Consider the following 7,544-nt stretch of genomic DNA (forward strand, 5'->3'; position numbering starts at 1 on the left):
CTTGTATCTCAAGTCAATCACATGGTTCATCAGCATGAGAACAAAATTTTATAGCATTTAAACTTGGACAAGCAAAGAGGATAAATGATGAGAGCGATTGTAGTGCCAAGCCAACTTTGACTAAGAACACCCCAATTCACATGATAGTAACAAAGATTTAATACACATGATGGGGTGCTCTTAGTAAGAGTTCATGTGGGAATAGAATCTCTCTAAATGATTGATATCAGTATAACATATGTTAGAGGACTTGATTAATAAAAGGACTAGAGTTCACCTGTGCCGTAGAGTTGAGGGGGGTAAAGGAGGAAAAATAATAAAATTAGAGGGATTTCATTAAAAAATCTTTGGTGTTAAAGGAATAAAAAAGGAAAGATAGTAAAGTTAGAGGGGTATTATTTAAAAAGGTAAGGGGGTGGGGGTGGGGGAGGAGAAAAGTAAAGACAATAAAATTATAGAAGGCGTAGTAGGAAGTGATGTTAATCCCCCAACAAGTGGATCCCACCATGGTGTTTTATTATGAATAATGATGAATGCACGTGGTTTTGGTATGCAATTGGGTTGTGGCAAGAGCACAGAATCGCATATCTTTTTCATGTGTATCCCGACAAAAAAATCTATGATTCTATGCCCTTTCCCCATCAACTACGTACCTAACCACGTGCATTCACCACGACTGTTTTATTATATAGATGAATTCAAAGATGAAGCCTGATTGTGGTAATAAAAAACAAGATAAAGAACAAGAATTTCTTATCAAGAAGACCTCCAAGCCCAAGTATTATTATAAATTCTCCCTTGAAATTTAAAAAACAACCTCTCCAAACCTTGCTTTTTTTTATTTTCTTTACCATTTCTCCCTTCACCAAACCACTAATCCCTTAATGATAAGATTACAACAGTTGAGTAGAAATTACAAAAGAATACATATTGGGTGCAATGAGGTTAGATATAAAAATGTTTAGCACCATTAATATATTGCTCATTTTACAAGACGAAAATGCCCTTCTTTTGTCAGTTAGATCCTTAAAATAATTCTATTTGTATATTGTAAACCAAAAAATCATGGTATGCTATCTGGTCGTATCTTTATTTATTTATTTATTTTACCATTATATTCAAAAATAACACACACAAAAAAAGCAACGAAGTTATTGTTAACACTTGTGATGTTAGATTATAGATAATAAATAGAAAAGATTGTGAAATGAAATAACAAAGTATATTTTAAATATCGTAAAATATATTATCTTAATGTTGAAATAAGCGAGGTTTGTATTAGACACAATAGCCTTAAGACAAATTTTGTTCCTGTGATGTGCCAACAATCTCTGGACATCTATTTCCCAAGATATAACGTTCTACATGTGTACAATGCAGTACTCCAAGTGTACACGTACAAATGAACTTGTACTGTGAATTGTATTTTTAAGGACACAAAAAAAATCTCTTGAAAACAGAAAGACACTATACAAGTAATAATTCGAAAATTAAAAAAAATGTTAAATAGGGGTACACATGAGAATTTATAGAATTAGAAGTGTCTCTCTGGACAATCACCAAGACTATTGAAAAGAGTTGTGACTTTTCAAACATACATGTGTTTGTAGAGTTTCAGTTGTGACTGTTTGAACAGACACACATGTCTGTAGAGTTGAGACACCATTTGTGTCTCTTAGAACAGTCATGAGTTGACTCTATTAGTAACTTAGAATAGTCATGAGTTGTAACTCATTGAGGTCAACTCAATCCAATAAAGTTTTAGCAAAACTGGGCCTTTCACGTGTACCCACATGAGGTTTAAATTCGAAGATTTGCACCACCCCCCTGTGCGCGCATTGCATACGCACACGCACTAAGGTTTTTCAGATCAATGGGTCCAAATCCCTTTCAGAATCTAAGGACCCTCATGTGCACGTGGGCTTGACCCATATCTTTCTCACATTTACTACACTATGTGAGAGATTCTATATAAGAGTTATACTTTTTATTTGTTTCTATTCGATGTGGGACTAAAACTTTTACACTACAACTTACAAACAAATCACTTAATTTTTACTTTCACTTTTTTACTTTAACTTTAACTTTTATTTTTTTTTTCTTTTACTTTTCTTCCATTTCCTTTTAAACATTATGATAAATTCCACATTAATCCAACATTCCCCTACATGAATGGAGAAAGTCGAAGCTAGATAAGAAATATAACAAAACATTCTAAAAATCACAGAGAATACAATAGAAAGTGCATTGCATCAGGAGAAGTAGGTTGTGATTTTAAACTTTCCTTAGTGAGAGTCTATCGGATTTACTTGACTAAGTAGTGAACATAAGTTTTGAACTATTCAGTCTTTCATATAAATCAAGACAATAGATTTCATACAATTCCTTTCCAATCATAGTTAGTTCTTACGATTGTATTCGTCTTGGTCCTGAACAATCCTAGATTCATGAGTACCCTAGAAAATCTAACTTTTTAAGATTCTTATAGAATCGATCTAGTTCTACACTACATAGGTGATATCATATTAAGAGTACCATGTTATACCCCACTTGTACATACAAGATATATGCATCATTAAAAGTTTAGCTCATCCTAAACAGTCATTGTAGACAACACTTAATGCATCATAAAAATGGGTAGAAGAAAAATCTTCTAAGTACTATCGGTTGAGTCACTCACAACCAATTTTCTTATTGAACATAGTCCATGGGATCTCCAATTGGTTAGGTTTCCAATGAGGTGACTCATAGATATAGGCTTTAATCCCATTTCGCTTGGTGTATAATATATCTGCTCTTTAAACAAACTTTTTAGTAAGCGGATTCGCAAGGTTTTCTTTAGATTTTATACAATAATTCGAGAATATTCTAGTTGACATTTACTAGGACCAGTATTTTTTTTAAATTATTACCAAGATCAAAAGGTGTTTTAACATGACTAATGTCAAATTTATTGAATTACTTCAACATATTCTCAATATAGTGTGATTAAGATAAAACTAGTTCATCTGAAGTTCTTGTAATTTTAATTCCAAGAATAACATCAACAACACCCAAATCCTTCATATCAAAATTACTGGTCAACATTTTTTGTGTAGATCTAATGATATCCTTATTAATCCCCATAATAAGCATATCATCTACATAAAGAAAAACAATTATACATACATTATCAATGATTTTAAAATAGGCACACTTGTCACACTCATTGATTTTGAACCCATTGTTTATCATTACACTATCAAATTTTTTGTGCCATTTCTTTTGAACTTGTTTTAGTCCATAAAACAATTTTACAAGTCGACACACTTTCTTTTATTGTCTTTTGACAATAAACCTTTCAGGTTGCTCTACATAAATTTTCTCATTTTATTTACTATTTAAAAATATTGTTTCATATCTATTTGACGTATTTCAAGTTTATATAAAGCAACAATTGCTATTAACATCCTAATGGATGTTATTCTTGTAATAGGTGAATATGTATCAAAATAATCTAAACCTTCTTTTTGTTTGAATCATTTGACAACAAGTTTTGTCTTATATTTATCTATGAAACCATTGGATTTCATTTTTCACTTGAAAATCCATTTGCAACCTATTGGTTTACTTCCTGGTGGAAGAGTTATCAACTCTCTTGTATGATTTTGCATAATGGATTCAATATCACTATTCAAGGCTTCTTTCCAAATATGGTATTTCAAATGTGGATATGGCCTCATTAAAGATTTTGGATTCATTTTCTAACAAATAAGTTAGAAAATCTTGACCAAATGACATAGAGATCCTTGCTCTTTTACTACGCCTTGGTTCATTATCATGATCTATATTATTATCATGATCATCATTTGATGTAGTATCATGTGTTTTTTTAAAACGTACATCATCTATATAAGTTTGCATGGAAATTTATTTTCAAAAAATATTGCATCTCGTGATTCAATGATTATATTTTGATGCACATCAATCACATCTGATTTATGCACAAGAAAACGATATCCACTATTATTATTGGCATAACCAATAAATACGCAGCCAATATGTTTAGGTCCTAACTTAGTTATTTTAGGAACTACGACCGTTACTTTAGCTAGGCATCCTTACATTTTCAAGAATTTATACGAAGGTATTTTACCTTTCCATAATTCATAAGGCGTTTTATTAGTTTTCTTGTGATGTATCATGTTAAGAATGAAATTTGTGGAAAACAAAGCTTCCCCCTACAAGTTTTGTGGTAAATCAGAACTAATTAGCATCGCATTCAACATTTCTTTTAATTTTCAATTTTTCCTTTCAACAATTCCATTTTGCCGAGTTGTGTATGGTGTTGTTATTTGATGAATAATTTCATGTTGTGCATATAACTCATCAAAAGGTAATGAATCATATTCACCACCTCGATCTATTCTTAGAACCTTAATATTTTTGTTGAGTTGATTCTCAATCTCATTTTTATAAATAATTAATATGTTCAAAGCCTCATCCTTACTTCTAAGTAAGTACACATAATTGTATCTTGTGCGGTCATCAATAAAAGTAATGAAATACTTTTTACCTCTTCTAGTTTGAATATATTATAGACCACATAGATTACTGTGTATTAAATCTAAAGGTTTAGAATTCTTTTAATAGATTTGAAATATTATTTTGAAAACTTAGATTCTATAGAAATTTCACATTTATGATTAGTATAAAAAATAAAGTTAGGCAACAATCTTGAATTAATCATTCTTCTTAAAGAATCATAATTAACATGTCCTAATCTATCGTACCAGACATCAAGTAACTCAAACATACAAGCAGAAGAATTAATTTTATTTATATTGGAAACTTTATGTATAATAGTTATTGCATTCATTTTAAATAAACTATTGATCAGGGTCTAGAAAGTCATTTCTAGAACGCTAATTACATAGAGTTTATCATTAAATCATACATTAAACATTTTAATTGCATATAATTCATTGTTAGTCCATAATAATTCATGTTTTCAATTTAATTATGTAATTCAGAACTAATTATTGTTATTTATGTGTAATAGGAATTATTCGTAAAGTTTCAAGGCGAATTAGAAAAATTCGAAGTTAATACTGTAATTTAGGATCCAAAATAAGACCATGGATCAAAATTCAAGTCAATTGACCAAAATTATACCACAGCGCCATGGTCAATGACGGCGATGCGGTCAATAAAAAAATTCAAGCCTTGAAATTCATACTGAAGCTTGACGGTTGAAAGACATTCGTATTAAAGTAGAACTTTGGTATTTTTATAATCACGGAATGTTTTCGAAATCCTAATTACTCAAAAATCCTAATTTGGTCTCTCTATAAATATGAAACTAGACTAAATGGCATTAGATCTCCAATCTCTCCCGAAGAGATTTTTTATCTCCTTGGAGATCAACTTCTCTTTTTTTTATTATTTTAGTTTTAAGTTTTTATTTTATATTTTTTAATTCTACGAAAGTTGTAAGGAGACTCTACCAGTTTCAAGTTAAAAAGCAACAAATATATTTCTTTCTTTTACTCTCTTCTTTTTTTTCATGCTTTCTTTACTTTATTGTTCTTACAATGATTCTTGGTTAAATCTACGTTAGATCAGTTGAGAAAATCGGAGCAAGACTTTGTCAGTGTTTTGATTGTTCTCGTAATGACTTAATAGTTTTATTGTGATACTGTTGGTATTTATTATTAGGTTGAACATAGAATATTTCTCAAAGTTTTAATGGTTTCTTTCTTTGATAAGTTCAAGAAGAACCATGTTTTACAAAGAATAGTTAATGTTTATCTAATAGTCTAGACCTAATTTATTACATGCTTTTGATCTCGTTTATGTTATAATTGTTTAATCTTTCGATTCGCAAACATTAGTTTTGGTTAGTGGATCAACATAAATAGAGAACTAGAATTCACTGATAAAGCTTGCGAAGGTGCATCTAATTTATCTACACCTTTCTATTATATTTCTAACTTTTTATTTTAGTAGTTTATTTTAGATAAATTTCTCTCAAAAATTATTTTGAATTGGTTACATAAACTTGAATTGGATTGGAAGTAAAAATTCTTTGGATTAACGTTCTCTGTAGTTCGACCATTGCTTGCTAAAGTTTTTTTTTCTTCTTATTTTATCATCATTACAGTTCGAATAACTATCAATCAAATATCGTTTCCCTACATACATCTCATTCTTAGTAAGTACAAATTTGTTAGACTCAAAAGCTAACTTAAAACCCTTCTGATTAAGTAAAGATCTAGATACAAGATTTTTTGAATGTCCAGTACGTGCAACACATCATTTAATGTCAGATTCTCCCTGAAGTAAATTCAACACAGCCTTTCATTGACCTTCAACTGTTGAATTCGAAAAGTTGCCCATAAACAACTTTTCTCCATTTTTCACTTTCTTATATTTTGAAAAGAAATTCTTGTCAGAACATATATGTCGAGTGACCCTTATGTCTATCCACCATTCTCTAGTATTTTCAACTAAGTTGATTTTAAAGATAACAGCAGAAAGGTTGATGTTGGAAACAACTACCGCCAGATTTTCTACTTCAATCAATTGGGCTTGAACAAGTTTATTCTTCGATAAATCAAGTTTCTTGTGTTTACGACAATCATTTGCTCGATGTCTAGGTTTGTTGCACACATAATAATTTCCCTTAAATCTTTTAAACTCCTTGTCTTTAAGACTCAGACTGCCTTGGTTGAAGAATTTCCTCTTCGTGTTGTGAGAATTCGACTTAAGTATTTTATCATCCACCACATTGGCCTTAGACTCAAATGAATTGTACTTAATATTTTTCTCACTTATTCTATTGTCTTCTTCTATCTTCAATTTTACAATTAAGTCATCCAACTTCATCTCTTTACGCTTGTGTTTTAAATAGTTTTTTAAATCTTTTCACGATGGTGGTAATTTTTCAATTATTGATGCTACTTGAAAGGATTGACTAACCGACATACCTTCTGCATGAATTTCGTGCAGGATAATCTAAAGTTCTTGTATTTGACTTATCACTATTTTGGAATCCAACATTTTAAAGTCTAAAAATCTACTAACAATAATTTTTTTAAGTTCGACATATTCTATTTTATACTTTTTGTTTAAAGATTCCCATAGTTCCTTTATACTAGTAATTGAATTGTACACATTATATAATGTGTTATTCAATCCATTGAAGATGTAATTCCTGCACAGAAATTCTGTATGTTTTTATGCTTCAATAGCAACAACAGTGGTTGTGTCAAATTTGTTTTCTTTGAAAGTAGGATGATCTTTTTGGAGGAATTTCTCTAAGTTCAATGTTATTAAATAAAACATCTTTTATTACCACTTTTTTAAGTCTGTGCCATCAAACTTCTCAGGCTTTTCTTGTGGAATATGTATTGTAGAATTCATTTTCTTTTCTGAAAATCTAATCGACACAGAAATATTAATAAATTTGTCTTAAGATTGTTAGCACCTGTGATGTCAGATTACATAAAATAAACAGAAATAATTATGCAATAAAATAACAAAGTGTATTCTAAATACCATAA

Source organism: Akebia trifoliata, chromosome 14 (assembly GCF_017979445.1).
Source record: "Akebia trifoliata isolate Shusen 1 chromosome 14, ASM1797944v1, whole genome shotgun sequence".
NCBI classification, from domain to species: Eukaryota; Viridiplantae; Streptophyta; class Magnoliopsida; order Ranunculales; family Lardizabalaceae; genus Akebia; species Akebia trifoliata.